Source organism: Canis lupus, chromosome 13 (assembly GCF_011100685.1).
Source record: "Canis lupus familiaris isolate Mischka breed German Shepherd chromosome 13, alternate assembly UU_Cfam_GSD_1.0, whole genome shotgun sequence".
NCBI classification, from domain to species: domain Eukaryota; kingdom Metazoa; phylum Chordata; class Mammalia; order Carnivora; family Canidae; genus Canis; species Canis lupus.
Window position 1 is genome coordinate 39,240,821 of NC_049234.1, and position 17,434 is coordinate 39,258,254.

Sequence of the window (17,434 nt, forward strand, 5' to 3'; positions counted from 1 at the left end):
GCTCTGATCCTGATAGGCTTTATCAGGTCTCTAGGTACATTTTTACCAAAACCCATCTCTCACTACTGTCTCCGGCGCACCGCTGAGGGGTGCACACTGGCACGGGGAGCTACCTGGTTTACCCTTTTCCCACTACAGTAAGTGACAAATGGTCTCCTTGCCTTTGTCGTATGCATTCCCATGGAAACTAGTGAGGCTAGACTTCTCAGGTTTTTTTAATTTTGAAAAGCATCTGCTCTCTCAGTCGTCTATTGGGCTCCTTAGGCTCCTTGAAAACCCACGGGATGAGCTCTTTTATTTCCCGTCTACTCTCTTTCCCGCCTGTCATCCCCTTCAGCCTGCAGGATGGGGGCCCACCCGGAAAACTCAGGCAGCCCAGGCTTGGGGGCCGGCAGGCCTCCTCACACCCGGGAGGCTGGGGCAGACGGCCTTCCTCCAGGGACTTGGGAGTGCCTTGCCGACTCTTTCCTCCTCCACCCAGGGCGGCTGGGGGGGCGGGGGGGGATGGGGGGGGGTGACCACCACGCCCGGTCCCTACGGGCCTCACACAGCCCAGAGAAGCCAAGACCCTCCCCTCTGAGGGGTCTCATAAGCAGAGGAAGGGTAAGGGCCAAGCAGCCCAGGCCAAGCCTGGAGGCACTTAACCTGCTGCTTGGAGTCACAGGCAGGTTCAGAAGGACAACCCTCGAGGCAAGGAAAATGAGCAAATGGGTTGATGACGTGGAGCAAATACCTTCCGAGATGGAGGAAAAGCATGTGGAGATCCTCCAGGGGAAAGCGAGGGGCTGTGGGCAGTCCCAGGAGGCGTAGCCGCATGGCTGGGAGTGCGAGAAAGGCTGGAGGCGCGTGTCTGGGGCTGAAGCTCTACCGTCCCGGAAAGGGAGGGAGTCCTACAGAGTTCCAAAAAGAACCAGTGACACCCGAAGGCAGGAGAGTCAGCGTGGTGCTAGCTCCTGCGGGACTTGAGAACAACTTCCAGGGACTCCGTTTATCTGATCAACAAGCCTCCCCCCCCCCACCCCCACACGCTATAATGAATTCCTCTGCTGGGGAACAAGATGGAAAATATCCCCACAGCAAGACCAAGACGCACAGAGGGTCCCTGCGGGAGGTCCGGTCGCCAAGTCAACTACAGCGGAGATGGTGAAAGAGAGCAGGAGCGGAGAACAGGAAATGGTGGTGAGCTGTGAGCCTTGCAGAACACTCAGGCTTATCTAAATATGCTTGGGGTTTTGTACCATAATCGCTAAGTAAGGATTCTTGAAATCTGTGCCACGTACTCTCAGGGAAACCCACTTGCGTCTGGGAGGAAACACAGAAGCAATCTCGGCCGCCCCTGGGGTCGGAGGAGCAGGGGCAGTGGAGCCCTTCCCTTGCATCTGCTGCTGGGTGAGGGCAGGCGCCGGGGCAGGGGACCGGGTGGGACAGGGGAGGCTCTGGGGCTGCGGCCACTGCGCCTGTTCCTGCAATCACGATCACGGGGGAGAAGCAGTGTGATTATAAATATCAGGAACTGGGAGAGGCAAGTCCTGGAAAAAAAGCAGAATAGAACTTCTGCATTTGGAAGGGGGTGGGTGGCCGGCGGTGTAGAGAGTGAGCAGGAAAGCGAAATTAAGGAAGGAGGAAATGACAGTGGTAACAAAGTTCAGTCCAGGTAAACACAAAGGGAAGCGAAATAAATAAAACCACGCATGTCGGCTTTCGTTTTTTTTTTTTTTTTTTAAATAAAGGGAACAGGCTGAACTTTCCATCAAAAGCCTGTAAGGTTGGGGTAAAACTAAAAATCCAATAAAGTGTTGTTTACAGTAAATGCTCCCCAACTGATGAGAAGTAGAGGTCAAAGGGCACAACATCTGAAAATTGAAATTCAAAAATGACAAGACTGGCCAATCAGTGGCCTCCAAGGAGGAATTCAAGACCGAAAGCGTTCACAGGGACGAACAGGGATATTAGGCAACGGTGCAAGGGGCAGTCCACAGAGGCCCAACATCGTGGATCTGAACGTACCAGGAGTACGGCAGCCGTGACGTGCTGCGTTCTGTGTGAGGCGCTGCGTTTCTGTGTTGCGGTGGCCGGGCCATGGTACCCAGCTCTGTCAAACAGCAGCCTAGACGTTGCCCCGAAGACACCTTTTAGGTGAGAGTAACGTCCGAATCAGTAAACTTTTGAGTAAAACCGATCACTGCTTGCAGTGTGGGTGGGCCACACCTAATCAGTTGAAATCCTTAGGAAAGAAAGATGAGGAGAGCATTCTGCGGGCAGAGGACGGCCTTGGGCAGAGGACGGCCTACGGGTCTGCGCCACAGCCTCGACTGCCCCCTGCACCTCCAGCCCGCCCTCACCCTGCAAACCACGCTTGTGGCCCCTGCGCTCACCTGTGCCAGCTGCTTATCTGTGTCCCCCTGCGTTTATGATGTAGGTGGGCACGCGAGAGCAGGGCAGGAGGCCTGTCCCCTCCCCCGCAGGGCCAAGCCCTGGGCTGTGCTATTGAGGACAGGAAGGACCAGCGAGTCACCGAGTTTGAGGACTGCACGGGTGCTCCTGGGGGTTGGCTGGACCTCGGGCCTCCGCACTGTGACAAATGCAGTCCTGCTGGGTGAGCTCCTGGGGTGGTGCGCATTTGTCACAGCAGGAACCTTTCATAGGCGGTGACGCGTCAGACCACGGGGCCTCTATCACCCGCCGAGGAGCTGGCATAGGGCCCGGCAGGTCCACCCGTCGGCAAGCGGGCTTGGGGTCCACATATTGGAGGGCGGGCCCCCCCGGAGTGGTTTGCGGCCTCCGTGACGGGGCAGCAGGCACCGGCCCCCTTTGCCTGGACGGGTGGCCCCCTCACACGTCCTGAGTCACCCCGTGATCTGTGCAGGTACTACAGCCCACGGGGCGCCCACGCGGGCTCACGCTCTGGGGCCACCGTACAGCCGGGCCTGCTAGGCCAGCAAAGCAGAGGTCTGGGGCCTGCGAGGACGCTGGGGACGCGGCGAGAGGGGAGCCACACCAGGGGTTAACAAGGCCCAGGCGCTCTAACAGGCCCCCTTCCCACCCCCTCACCCCGCTGGACGCGGTCCTGACCACCCTTGGCTGCATTTAGGACAGGAGGCTCCTGCCCTCCCGGCTCAGTGGGCTCAGTGGATCGTCTCGGTGCCACAACTGACCAGGGGGCTCCTTCCCATTTCGGGGGAGCAGGAGGCTCCCAGGCTCACGCACCAGCAGGAGCGCCCCCGGCTCCCAAGCCTCTGCTCCCCCTGTCCCCCCGACCCCCCGTGTCCTGCCAGCAGCTCCCTGGTGGAGGGTTTGGTGCTGCTTACGCGGCCCCGTGTCACCGGGACTGGGGGGACGTCAGGCTCCGCAGCCCTGCGCACCTGCCCCTGCCTGCACCTCCACCCCCGCGGGCACCCACATCTCGCCTGGGGGCCGAGCCGCCCACGGGTCTGAGTCGTCATTACTCACCTCTGAAGGCAGACAGTTAATGCCACTTAATGGCCGGTAGTGAGTCACCAAGCACATTGCAAAGTGTCACGTGGGATAAAAGAACACCAACAACCCAGAGGTAACTGGAGGCAGAAGATGGACAAATGCTCTGCAAGAAGAGAAGCGCCTTCCGACACGGCCACTCCGTCCCTCACGCCACCCACGCCAGCTCTCGTCACTGCTCATTGGTCGGCCTCATCCGGGGAGAGATCCACGATGACAAGTACAGGCACGTACCCGCAGGACTCACTCACGGGCTTGCAGAGGCCGAGAAGTCCCACGAGGCGCCAGCTGCACTCCGGGGACCCGGGGGAGCTGTGGTACACTTGGGGTCCATGCCCGAAGGCCAGAGGACCAGGAGTGCAGATGTTGGGGGCAGGGATGTCCAGGGGGAAGGGATGCCCAGGGGGGAGGGCTACCCGGGGGGAGGGATGCCCAGGGACAGGGATGCCCAGGGGGGCAAGGATGTCTGGGGGGCAGGGATGCCCAGGGGGGAGGAGACCCTGGGGGAAGGGGTACCCTGGGGGGAGGGATGTTCAGGGACAGGGATACCCAAGGGGCAGGGATGTCCAGGGGAAGGGATGTCCTGCCCCAACATACGTGGGTTCTTCGCCACCGATGACGTCTGGCACCATAATTGCTCTAATGGCTCGTGTGTCACAACCAATGTACCTACGTCAAGTCATGAGTCACCGGGTCTTTAGGGCACCACACGGTCACCCTGGATCCTGTACATTCTCTGCGGTTTAACAAAGTGGGACGACGCACGCCTTCCTGTGGCTCCCTGAGCCGTGGTCCCGCTGCCCCAAGACCCCTGGGACTTGCTCTCCAGCCCCAGCAAGCACCCATCCTCACTATCTCCATAGGCTGCCCTCTGCAGAATGTCAGGTACCTGGAACTTTCTGGAATGTCTTGTAGCGTGCAGCCTTTCCAATTGTGCATTGAGCCCCGTTTACGCCTTTTCACGGCTCGAAAGCTCGTGCCGCTGAGCGCTGAGCAACACTCTGTGCGTGGACGGAGCTTCACTTGCTGAAGCACCCGAGCGGGGCTGCTTCTCCGTCACAGGACCGAGCACTGGGGTCACGAGGCAAGTGTGCTGCGGGGGACCTGTCTGGAGGTCACCGCAAGCCCCTATGCCCGGGGTCATCGGGACGGCCCATGAGTTGACCTGCGGGGGAGTGGCCGGCACAGCGCCAGCGGCCAGGGCCCTACCTGCGCACCAGACACCATTGCCACCGCTTGTGCACCTGCTGGCCTGTGGTGTCCAGGCGGTGACCCTGCGGGGCAGGTATCACCGCAGGCTACAGACGGGGACGCAGAAGCTGAGATACCTGTGTGACCGCATCGAACCCGGTCCCTGCTGGGACGCCACCTCCCCCTGCCCAGACCCCATGTCTGAGACCCAGCGAGCCCGCGTGGGGCGGCGTCGTGTGGCGTGTGTCACCAAGGGCCTCGCGGACACGGACGCCCCGGTGTGTGGGCTCCTGGGTCCCCTGCTGCCTTCCCTTCCTGGGGCTGGAGGAGGGCGCGGTGGCCCCCCTCCCTCCCTGGGGAGTCTGCTTCCAGTCCTGAGCCCCAGCTGTCATGGTGAGGAAGCCCAGAGCTGCGGGGGGCCGGGACGCCTTGCTTACTCCGCCAGGAAGCAGTGGAGGGAGCGCAGGCGTCTGAGCGCGCACGGGAAATGTCCGGGGCAGGCGACGTCCCCCCTGAAGGCCCCCCAGGACTTGGCCGACAGCGGTCAGACTAAGGGACACGTGCTGCGGGGAGGCCGGCAGTGAAAACCGGTGGGGGGCACCTCTGATGTCTGTGGGAGCACTTCAGACACTTGAGCAAAGAGACACTGTTTTTGGCAATCGTCAGAAATACAAGCCCTCCGGAAAGCTCACGGAGCTCACTGAGATTGCGTCCCTTTAAATCTCAAGACAATGGGAGCTGTCACAGGCCAGGGAGCTTGGGACCAGCACGGAGAAGGGGCCTGGGTACGACAGGATCCCGGGGCTCACTTGGGGACCGTGCCTGTGTTGCATTCGTGGCCGCGAACGTTTTCCTGGCAAGAACCCAGGATCAGCGGCTGATCTCATTCGGCCCCCATCGAGGGCCCCCTCAGGGCGCATCTGCCCTTTGTCCAGAGCAGAGGGCCAGGGGGTCTGGCTGGACGTCGGCACGGGGCTGGCCCGGCAGGCGCAGGGCCCAGGCCACGGCAGGTCAAGGGCTGCAGGCAGTTCTTCTCCAAATCAGGCTCGGGCACGGCACGAAGGCCCTGGAGCCCACGGGTGCCTGCGCAGCTGCGGAAAGGGCAGCGTGGGGGCCGAGCCCTAAGTGGGAGGGGTTTGCTCCCAGGAAGGGGAGGGCAGGGCCCTCATGAAAGAAGGGGTGCAGAGCCTCGGAGGGCAGCAGAGCAGGGCAGTCCTCGCAGATGTTTGGGCCGCCAAGAGCAGAGGACGTGGGGCGGCTGCCCACGGGGCCAGAGGGGACCAGGTGGGGGCCGTCTGAAGATTGTCGATAGGGAAGGAGCAGCACCCTGACCCCACACCCGCGTGTCCCAGAGCGGCCCCTGGGGAGGACGGAGGCTTATCTCGTGGGCCTCGGTCACCTGCTGCTGCCCACTACTCTGCACCTACTTGCTCGGCTGTTGTTCAAACCAGTCACCGAGAAGCCACCCCAGACCCAGCCTGGTGGGTGATGTGGAACGTGGAGACCCCCCCGCCACAGCAAGGGCGCCCCGGGCGTTAAGCGAGCAGCTCGGCGGTATAGCTGCGGCGGGCAAGGTCGGAGCTCCACTTCCGTCCAGGGCGCCCCGCCGGTGCTCCCTCGGTCACACGGTCCTCCACGGCACACGGTCAGCACAGGAAATGATTCCATCTAATGAGGCCAGTTGCTGGAATCAGGGCTCTGATCCTGTCCTCCACCGAGTGCGTGGGGACTTTTTAGCTAAACGAAAAGGACAACTAGGAAGACTTTGGGGAAGAAAGAAACAGGAGACGATGTTACTAAGCAACAAATAGAAGGTAAAATGAATAGCATAAAACTAAATAGGGCTTTCCAACCATCATCGCATCACAGCGCACATGGAAAACATAGTTGCGCAGAGTGGGGTGAATCGTTGAGACCACCCGTGTGGGTGCTCACTGGCCCCGGAACACTGCATCCCTGTGCTGAGGAAAGATGGTTATCCCAGCACATGGGAACCCATCTGTGGTTACCATCCCATCACCACCATCACCATCATCACCACCACCATCACCACCACCACCACCACCATCACCACCACCACCACCATCATCACCACCAACGCATCATCATCACCACCATCACCATCATCACCACCACCATCACCACCACCACCACCACCACCACCATCATCATCACCACCACCACCATCACCACCATCATCACCACCATCACCACCACCACCACCACCACCATCACCACCACCATCACCATCACCACCACCATCATCACCACCAACGCATCATCATCACCATCACCACCACCACCACCATCATCACCACCAACACATCATCATCACCATCACCACCACCACCACCATCATCACCACCAACACATCATCACCACCACCACCACCACCACCACCACCATCATCACCACCATCACCATCACCACCACCATCATCACCACCATCATCACACTCTGTCATCTATAGAGGATGTGCGTCCATCTCAGCTGTATTCGGAGGGGCGGGAAGGGCAGCCATCGCTGCTGAGGGCCTCCTGGGTATCAGGAGCTCTGGAAAGGGAACCCAAGGCTCAGAGTGATGAAGTGACCACATCCAATATCCAAAGCATGGCCGTGGTAGGACTTGAATTTGGGACATGTGGCAACGCCCTAATGGGGGACATTTGGCTGTTCTGGGAGGCCCCAGGCCCTCCCTAACGATCAGCTCAGCAGCTCTCGTCCTCAGTCACACGAAAATCCCTTAGAGAACTTTGAAAAACAGATGCTCAATGCTGCCCTCCTTGCCTCCACCCGCCAACACACAGATTTTGAGTCTGCTGGTTTGGGCGAGGCTGCCTGGGAAGCGCTACCTGCAGCCCAGGGAAGGGCCGTGGCCTGGACTAAGGTCGCAAGGTCATGTGCTTAACTCCACAGTGGCCCAAACAGCCAAGGCCCGTCTCCTAAAGACCCAGAAGTCGGTGTAGGGGCAGGAGACGATTTCACAAGAGAGCACGTCCTTTGGGACTGCCGAGAGATTGCTGTGCAAGCGCAGAGGCAGGAGGAGGTATTTCTCCCTGGGGGTGCAGGCAGGAGTGCCTAGGGCAGCCTGCTGGGATGTGGCCTTTGAGCCTAGTGCAATGACCATCCGGTGTCCTGGGGCCACAGCCTGCGGAGAGCGGGTTCGGGCACACGGAGCGGCGCCCCCAAAGGATCGGAAGTGGGTGAGCGTGGGTGCGGGCAATGGCCTCCCCATTTCCATCCTTGTCCCCCATCCACGCTTGCCCGGGCAGCCAGGATGATGTCAGTTCTTGCTGCGCCTTGGACAGAAGCGTCCAGGGGCCCTGCCTCCCCCAGCGTGGGAGTCGAGGTCCTTCCCGCGGCCCACGGGGCCCTTCCTCTTGGGCCCCAGGCTCGGCTCCTCTCCTTTAGCTCGCTGGCCTCACGCTGGCCTCGCTCGCCCCAGAGCACGGGCGCTCCTGCACCTCCTGTGGCGCCTGCCTGGCGGGGTTCCCCAGCCCCACGCTTCCCGGTGCCGGCCGCTTGCTCACCGAGGGGCCTCCCCTGACCACCTCATGGAGCACCTGCCGGTCCACCCCTCCCGCCTCCCCAGGGAGTGAGCCTGGCACCTGCTAAGGGTCTGCAACACAGGGAAGGAAGGCAGCTGGGCAGGTGACTGGGGCTTGCGCACCACGCAGCCAGTGGGCCGTGGCGGGGGCAGGGTGGGGGGTCCCAGCCCCAGGGACGCTGACGCCACGCCGAGGAGCGCGGACTCACCTGCTCTGTTACCCAGGCGGCCGCAGCCATGGGGGCTTTGGAGCGGGCGATGGCGTGGTCGGAGCTGTGACCAGGCCCCAGGATGACACGGCCCACCACGTGGCCCACGGGTGGAGGTCCCCAGTTAGCGTCCCTGGAGCCGAGTGGCACCGGGCGGGCCCCTAGCCGCGAGCAAAGGGCCCCGGCTCTCACCATGCTGGCAGGAAGCCCGGCGGCACTAGGATCATGGCAGCCCCTGCGGGCCTCACTCTGCTCGCCGGCTGAGGCCCAGCTCCTCTCTGGGCGGCGGGTCCCCGTGAGCCCATCAGCCCCCACGCATTGCCCCCTCCCGGGGACCCAGGCGACGAGAGGCCACCCACCCCTGGGGGAAGGAGGCCTTGAGCTGGTGAGCCGCGGCCCTCCGCCCCTGGATACTTCGGCCTTTGGTCCAGCTTCTCCACTGACGCTGGGACCCAGGAGGGGTCACACAGCCATTCCTGGGCTTTCCCCATCTGTGCGACGGCCGTTCCTCGGTCACCTCCTACCTCCCCCCACGTGCAGAACCCACTGCACCCGGCGCAGAGGCCACTGAGCCTCGGCCTCCAGATCGCAGCCTCCTGCCGAGTCCGGATCTGCCACACCCCGCATTCCGAGGCACGGCCCCTCGCCCATGTTGGCCCTGGAGGTAGGAAGAGGACATCCTGCCTGTGCAGATGGGAGCCCGCGGCTCGGTTCTGTCTCCTTGGGGCCCGGGACACACAGCTCCCACAGGCCGGATGGCGCCGCACAAGCTTAGGCTCTGAGGGGCTCTGAAGACCTCGGGGTCTGGATGCGCATACTTCTTGGATGGAGTCGTGTGGGCCTAGAGGGGAGAGGCGACTTGCCCGAGGCCGGCCAGTGCTGGCAAGTGCCCTGCAAGCCCCCAGCAAGCCCCCCAGCAAGCTCCCAGCAAGCCTCCAGCAAGCTCCCAGCAAGCCCCCCCAGCAAGACCCCAGCAAGCACCCAGCAAGCCTCCAGCAAGCCCCCAGCAAGCCCCCCCAAGACCCCAGCAAGACCCCCAAGCAAGAACCCCAGCAAGCCCCCAGCAAGACCCCCAGCAAGCCTCCCAGCAAGCCTCCAGCAAGCCCCCCAGCAAGCCCCCCCAAGATCCCAGCAAGACCCCCGAGCAAGACCCCCCAGCAAGCCCCCAGCAAGACCCCCAGTAAGCCTCCAGCAAGCCCCCCAGCAAGCTCCCCCAAGACCCCAGCAAGACCCCCGAGCAAGACCCCCCAGCAAGCCCCCAGCAAGACCCCCAGCAAGCCTCCCAGCAAGCCCCCAGCAAGCCCCCAGCAAGCCTCCCAGCAAGAGTGGCCCAGGGAGCCTGTCACTCAGAGCCCCGTTCACACCACCACTCCCAACTCCCGAACTCCCCGTGGCGGCGCCAGGGATTCCTCGCTGGGCTCCGCTGCCCTCCAGCGCACGGATGTTGAATAGCAGTCCTGGGGACGCCGAGGGGCAAGGGACCTGCCCGTCCTCCCTGAGCACCCGGTCCAGGTGGGTCTCGGACCTTCACACGTCCACACATCACCCTGGATCCGGTGAGGATGCAGAGCTGGCTCCGCACATTTGGGGTGGGATTCCCACCGAGCACCTCGGAAAGCCAGGCTCCCCAACCCGTGGGACGTCTTAAGGGCCCCCACGGACGGCACACCACGGTTTACACGGAGCTTCCCACCCGCGTCACCATCATCGGCGGTGTAATTGGTGGGGCTGGGTGGAAAACCTAAAAATGTACCTGAAAAGCTAGGGAGATGTGCAGTCGACGGCATGAACGATGAAGATTTTCCCTTTAAAACGTGTTACGCACCCACTGTGGTAGCGGCAACAGCGATGCGTGGGTAACGACATAACCTTGCAAATCACAGAGCCTATATTTCGGTATCACAGTCCATATAATAACACCTTATTAAAGGGAGAGCTGGATTATAAGGTTTTCCTGATTTGCTTCTCTGCGGATCCATTTCGTAGGTCACAGAAACTTCCAGCAACTCACTCCCGGTCCATGCAGCAGGAAGTGACGTCCGCTGCTCTTGGCAGGTTCAAGGTCGCAGATCGTTCCTGATGATTTTTCATCTTGAGGATCTTTCTGCCAATGCAAGCATTACTGGGGCCGCTGAGCACTTTGCAGGCTGTGACGACACTGGGATCAATTTCAGACCAGTTATCGATTTGAAATATGGATTTTAGTCTGTGTAGAGCTGCTGAGTGTCGCAAAGCCTTGTTTCTAAAAAGACTGAACTCTTTTCAGTAAGTCAGTTCCATGTAAGTCTGAATTTAGTGTTAAATATAAATTCATACATTCTAGGGTCTGGTGTCTGACGTTCTCTGTAACCCGGGAGGTCTTACAGGAAGCCACAGTGGCTTCACGACTCGCAGGTAGTTCAACGTCCTGCTCAAGCACTCTGTCGTATCATTTTTTTTAAAGATTTTATTTATTCATGAGAGACACAGAGAGAGAGGCAGAGACACAGACAAAAGGAGAAGCAGGCTCCATGCAGGGAGCCCGAGGCAGAACTCGATCCCGGGACCCGGGACCCTGCGACCACGACCGAGCTGGAACCCAGACTTGGTTGCCCAACCAACTGAACCCCCCGGGCGCCCCCCAAAACTGTCTTCCTTTTTAATAACCGGTTCGTCAGACTTTATATGGAGATAGAATTCTTTTCCACCAAATGTCACCATCTCTCCATTACTTCCAGTTCGAGACCTTCGGATATTTGCTTTACAACATTGTGATCGTTTTGACAGCCGGATGCCCTGCACTGGTTGGCGAGTGCTAGTAAGTGGCACGTTTTGTCACAATGCCCATGTGCACACTTCTGCTCTGTGACCACTTGCAGGCCAGGTGTCCCGCCTGAGCCCTACGTGGGCACTCGGGTGGGGAAGGTGCGGGGCACGGGCGCCAGGCGGGGCCCTGGCCTCTCCGGGGTGGCCCTGCTACACCACCACCAGCACCGGGCCTGCGCCCCAGCCCGAGGCCCCACGGGTGTCAGCCAGCGGCCAGGCCAAGGGCTTGGCGCCCATGCTACCCACCAGGCCCGTGCCACAGCCTCCCCTCTACCCACGTCATGTGTCACTTGGAAAATGCGGGTTCAGAGACGAACTTCTGGAGGTTCTCAAGAGGGCAACAGCAGACCCCCAACCCACGAGCTGCGGGGCCTCTGTGTGGCTCCAGGCTGCCCGGCTGTGAAACCGGCCCTGAACTTGTGGCCAATACTTCCTGAGCTCAGCACATGCCGGGCCCTGGCTCCTGTGGCCGTGACATCCCCACGGCAGCCCACGGGGGCCCTCCCAGCCCCGCTTTACAGATGGGGAAGCCCAGCGGGCGCAGGTGCAGTAACTGGCCGGGTGGCGCAGTGGCAAGCGGCAGCCTGAGCCCTGGCCACGCGGGTGGGTCCTCCTCTCGTGGCCAGACCAGGGGCTGTCACCCGCCCCACCCTTGCGGGGAGCAGGGCCTGCCTCCAGCGTGAACAGAGGGCGGAGGCCAGGCCCGGACCTCCTGCCTGCCCAGCCAGAGAGGCCTGTCACCAGGACAGGTGTCCCGCCGTCCGGGGATGGATCCTGGCAGAGCTGCATCAGTGACCACACCAACAGCCGCTGGCCCAGTGTTGAAACGCTGCACCGCTGTTGCTGTCGCGGTGGCTGCCAGCGACTATCCCGCCGGGCAGGTGCCTACCATGTGGAGAGGACAGGGCTCCAGACCTGCCCGGCGTTCCGACTCGGCAACAAGCCCTGGTTGGCCTAGCTCCCATGCAGGACGAGGGGATGTGCCCCAGGTCGCCTGTCAGAGGCAGCGCTGAGCCCACAGTCAAGGCCGCATCCCTGCGGGCTGGCGGGCACACACCACCAGCCAGGAAGCAGTGAACACCTCCTGACCCCGGGGCCCCTTCCCACCTGGGAGGGCCCAGCCTCACGGCCTGCGACCTGGGCTGGAGGCCCCGGATCCCTGCTGCTCCGCCTGCGCTCGGCTTCTGGGGCTCAGTTTCCTCCGAGGCCTGGGCGCCCCAAAAACCCACGCGGCAGCGCCAGCCACCCCTGACTCCCAGGTGTGGACAGGAGCGGACGCGGGGAAGAAGGAAAGGCGTCGGCCCTTCTGACGTAGGAAATGGCCAGGCCCAGCATCGGCCAGGGGCGCGGGAGGGCTGGCCTGAGCCCCGGCTCTGCCGCAGTGGCCTTCCCGGGCAGCCGCACCGGCTTGCAGGGTGGACAGCCGTGGCTCCCGCGGGCGGGTGTTCCCGGAGAAGCCCACGAACAGCATCTTTAGGAGGGAAACCGTGACCTGCTCCCCGTGGACCCTCGGCCAAGGCTGCAGGGCGCACCCTCCTTGGTGCTGATGTCCACTCGCAGGGCCCCATTAGTGCCCTGTCTTAGTTAACCAGCCAGGAAGCAGTGAACACTCCTGGCCAGACTGTGCTGGGCGCCGCCTCATCTGAGAGTGAGGAAAGGCCGGAGAGAACCCCAACTTCCTCTGGCCTCCAAGGAAGAGGAAATGTGGCCAATAGTGATGACCGAACCCAGAGTTCCAGAACTTTCCTAGCCTCATTTCTGCACCCACATGGCCAGGCCTTGTAACCCATTCACTGTTCTGCTTTGTTTTGCAGATGGGATTTGCGGGTTGTCAACGGCCTAGAGTCCAAGGGCGAAGCTGCAGGGTAATGCAAGCCAGCGCTAGCCCACAAGCCTCCCCCTGCAGCCCTCCCTGGGGGCCGCCAGTGTCGGGGGCACATCACACGCCCTCCTGGAGCTGAGCCACTGTGCATTTTGCAGCTCCTTTGCAGCGCAGGTTACCCCCAGTCTCTGCGCACATGGCATTGCATGCATGTGGGGGGCTCTCTAGGAACTGCGTTGCTGGGTCAAAAGGCATGTGTATGTGTGGCTCCGACAGAGCCTGGCTGGCACATTTCCTCTTGTGAGGATGGACCCATTCCACGCCCGGGTTCTCCTCCCAGAGATCCCTGCCTCTGGGCCCCAAGAGGACAGTCCCATCACCTCTCTCTGTGCTCACACTCCTCTAGGGCTCCCTTGACTTTGGCATGAAGTCCAGGCCCTCCGCCTGGCAGTTGAGGCTCCAGAGGGCTGAGCCCTCAGGCTGCTCCAGCTCTACACTGGTCCAGTGACATAAGGACAGACAGGTGCAGTCAGCATGGATGCTCAACGGAGCCTTTATGCGTAGTATCCTGTTTAATCCTCAGCATGACTCATCACCGTGGTGACACCCCAGGCGGGGAAGGAATTTCTGGGGGATCAGTGACCTTCCTCAGTGTCCACAGCAGAGTAGGGGCAGACGGGACTCTGCATTTCGGGCCGCCTCCCCTTTCCACCTCCCCACCCACCGGGCCAACAAACAAACCCTCTCCCACCCAGTACAGCCCGACTTCAGACGCCCTCACCCTGCTGGGCCCAGCCCCACGTCTCCCCTGCCTTGGCCCATTTCCAAAGGTCCAGCACAGAGGGCAACAGGGACGAGCCCCTTTGGGAGTCAGCCCGAGGATGTAGTCATTCAGGGGCCGGACAGGCTGCCAGGCCCCAGCAGAGGCTGCGGAGAGAGCAGTGGACGACCGCACAGACAGCACAGTCTTAGTTAACACCGATGCCTAGGTCCCCGCAGGACAAAAGCCGTGGGATTGGTCTCATTTTGATTAGAAGCTCTGGAAGCTCGGGCCCGCTCCATGACATCCTAAAGGTCTCCGGTCCCGAGACCGGCTGGAGCCCTGGCTCCCACTGGCTGCCCGGTGCAGTGGTCACAGCCCTCGGTCAGCTAGACTGGCTGCAGGGCCACCTGCCAGCCACAACGTGGCTAGTCCCTGTTTCCCCACCTGTGAGATGCAACTTTGCAGACAGAAGGGCCCGCAGAGGGGTTGAGGCCCCCAGGAAGCAGGTGACAGCCAAGGTGCTCTCAGTGGGACCTCCAAGGCTGCCGTGAACACGAGCAAACCTTCGGCTGGCTGGCGCGTTCCACCTCCGGCCTGCAGGGCCGTGAGACACCTAAGCCGGGAGCAAACGGGGCCATTTCCCACGCAATTGTCCTATGAGGCCAGGGAGCAGGATTGTCTGCGAGATGGAGGGCCCTGGACAGAGCCCGGCCGCCCCGTCAACACCTGTGCGCTTGGCAAGAAGCTCCGCACCCCCGGAACCGGGCTCCATCCTGGTTGCTGCCCTCGACGACCCGCAGGGCAGAGTGAGACAGCGCCAGGCCCAAGCCCCTGGGGACCCTGCAGGGCCCCCCCCAGCACCACGGGGGTCCACACCGCGAGCGCCCGGGGGCCCGGGACGACCCTCACCCGCGCTCCTGGGCAGCGGGGCGCGCGACGGGGGGGGGGGAGGGCAAGTTCAGTCACGGACCCGCAGCCTGGACGCCGTCCGGGGCATGTTGCCCGCGCTCCCGGGCCCCCGCCCCGCGCCGCAGCTACGGCCCGCCGCCCCCGGTGGCTCCGCCCGCCGCCGCGGGGGCCGGGGCCTGGGCTCGCGCCGCCGGAGTCCCAGCCGCGCAGGGTGTCCGGGCTCCGGGGTTTGCGGTCAGCCGGGGCGGGAGACGCCAGGAGGGGGCGGGGCGGGAGACGCCAGGAGGCGGGGCCAGGAGGCGGGGCCAGGAGGCGGGGCCAGGAGGCGGGGCCAGGAGGCGGGGCCAGGAGGCGGGGCCAGGAGGCGGGGCCAGGAGGCGGGGCCAGGAGGCGGGGCCAGGAGGCGGGGGGTGGCGAGGCCAGGCGGGGAAGGCGCGGGGCCAGGAGGAGGGGCGGGGCGGGAGACGCCAGGAGAAGGGGGACGAAGTGGGGCCAAGAGGAGAGGACGGGGCGGGGCCAGGGCGGGGCCACGAGGAGAACGGGGCGGGGCCAGGGGCGGGGTCACTAGGGGGCGGGCGAGCCTGTCCCGCGCCCGCCCCGCCGCGTGTTGGAGTCACGCTCGCGAATATTCCCGAATCACAGCAGAATACATACCGCGTTATCACTGTGGCGAAATTAGGAGAGTCAGAGCCGCCGCTTTCCCGGCACCGCTTCGAAGCCAACCGCGTCCTAACCCGCCGGTGCCTCCCTTAGGCAGGCATCCTCGTTTCTCGAAATACCATTTCAAAGATAATCGTGAGCGGTCGAAGGCCGCGCGCTCCCCGCTCCCCCTGCTGCCCTCCGGCCCGCGGCGGGGGGGGGGGGGGTGCCCGTGCAGGCGGGCTGGGCGCCCTCGGCTCCGGCTCCGCGTCCCTGGGCCTCAAGCGCTTCACGGGTCCGGGGCACCATGCTGGGGGCGGGCCTCAGGCTCGGGGGGGGGGGGGGTCCGGGGCACGCGGGCGCCGGGCGGGCGGGCGGTCACCACGTCTGCACGTCGCAGGCTAGGCGCCGTCCTCCGCGGACACGAGTTTGGGTCGTTCCACTCCCGAGGCTCCGCGCTCCATCCCGTGTTTTCGTTTCAGCCAAGGACTCGCTGGGGCGGGCTCGGGGCCGGGAGCAGCTCGCGGGGCGGGGCGGGGCGGGGCGGGGGGGGGGGATGCCGCAGGGCGCGCCAGTGCCCTTGACATCTGCTCTTTATTTTAATATTTTATTTATTTATCCATGAGAGTCACAGAGGGAGGCGGGACTCGATCCGGGGACCCGGGGTCACGCCTTCGCGCTCGGACCCCCCCGGAATATAGCGACGGCGCCCCGGCGCCCCCCGGAGCCCAGAAGGAGCAAGTGCGGGCTGGCGGGCCGCCAGGTCCTGCCCAGGGGACGGACCCCTGTTAATCAAATTGAATTTAAGAAAAAAACAAAACAAAACAAAACCAAATTGAATTTAAATTAAAAAAATATCATTTAAAAAGAGGCACATGCGAATGGTCGGTGGCGAGCGGTGTTTTCAGTCCAGGCGTGTGACTTCGGACCATGTAGGAGCCCGTTCAAGAGGAATGAGACGGCCAGGGATGCTGCGGCACGACCGAGAACGCGGGGACAGCACCGCAGGCTGTGGGGGCGCAGGGAGAACGCGGGGACAGCACCGCAGGCTGTGGGGGCGCAGGGCTGGCGGCACAGGGCGCGAGGCTGCAGGCCGGGCGGGCCGGCTCTCCGTGCGCAGCCCGCACCCGCACCTCACCTGCACCTGCACCTGCACCCGCACCCGCACCTGCACCCGCACCCGCACCTGCACCCGCACCTTGCACCTGCACCCTCACCCGCACCTGCACCCGCACCTGCACCCGTACCTGCACCCGCACCCGTACCCGCACCTGCACCCGTACCTGCACCTGCACCCCCACCCGCACCTGTACCCGCACCTGCACCCGCACCTGCATCCACACCCCCACCTGCACCCGTACCCGCACCCACACCCACACCCACACCTGCACCTGCACCCACACCCGCAGCTCCTACTCACGTGTTCACAGCAGCTTTATTTGTAATGGCCCCAAAGGGCCATTAACAGGTGACCAGATAAATGAACCGTGGTCCCCCCATGAGATAGGGGTGCTGCTGAGCAGTAGGGCCATATTTCTGGCACACACGGTGACCGGGACTTGAGCCTCAACATGACTGTGCCCTAGTGACATGAGTCCAAGAAGGCTGTCGGGGCGAGGGGGGGATGTCGGGGGCAGGAAGGGACAGGGGGTTTGCAAAGGGGCTCTGGGAACCTTCGGGGGCACAGATGCTTTTGTCCTCTTGACTGCGTCAATGGGCATGGGGGCACATAGACGTGTCAAGGCTTCTCTGCCTCCCAGATACGCACTGTTCATTGTGGACTGATTTTACCTCAATGAAGTTGTCACAAAAATAGGGTTGACGAAGCAAAAGTAATTGCACTGCACTTGTGAGTTTGTAAGAAACACAGACGTAATATAGCCCTCCCAATAGCACAGAGGAAAGGCTGCAGGAGGGAGTCTGTGTTGTTTGAGTGAGGCCACGACGAAGATGCACATGGTAAAGTCTAGAACAACCAGCAAAAAAAAGAAAATAGCGGGAGAGCTGTCAACAGAAGACATGAGACGGGGTCCCAAAGCGAGTGAACTCGAAACAAAGGGACAGAACAAAAATGG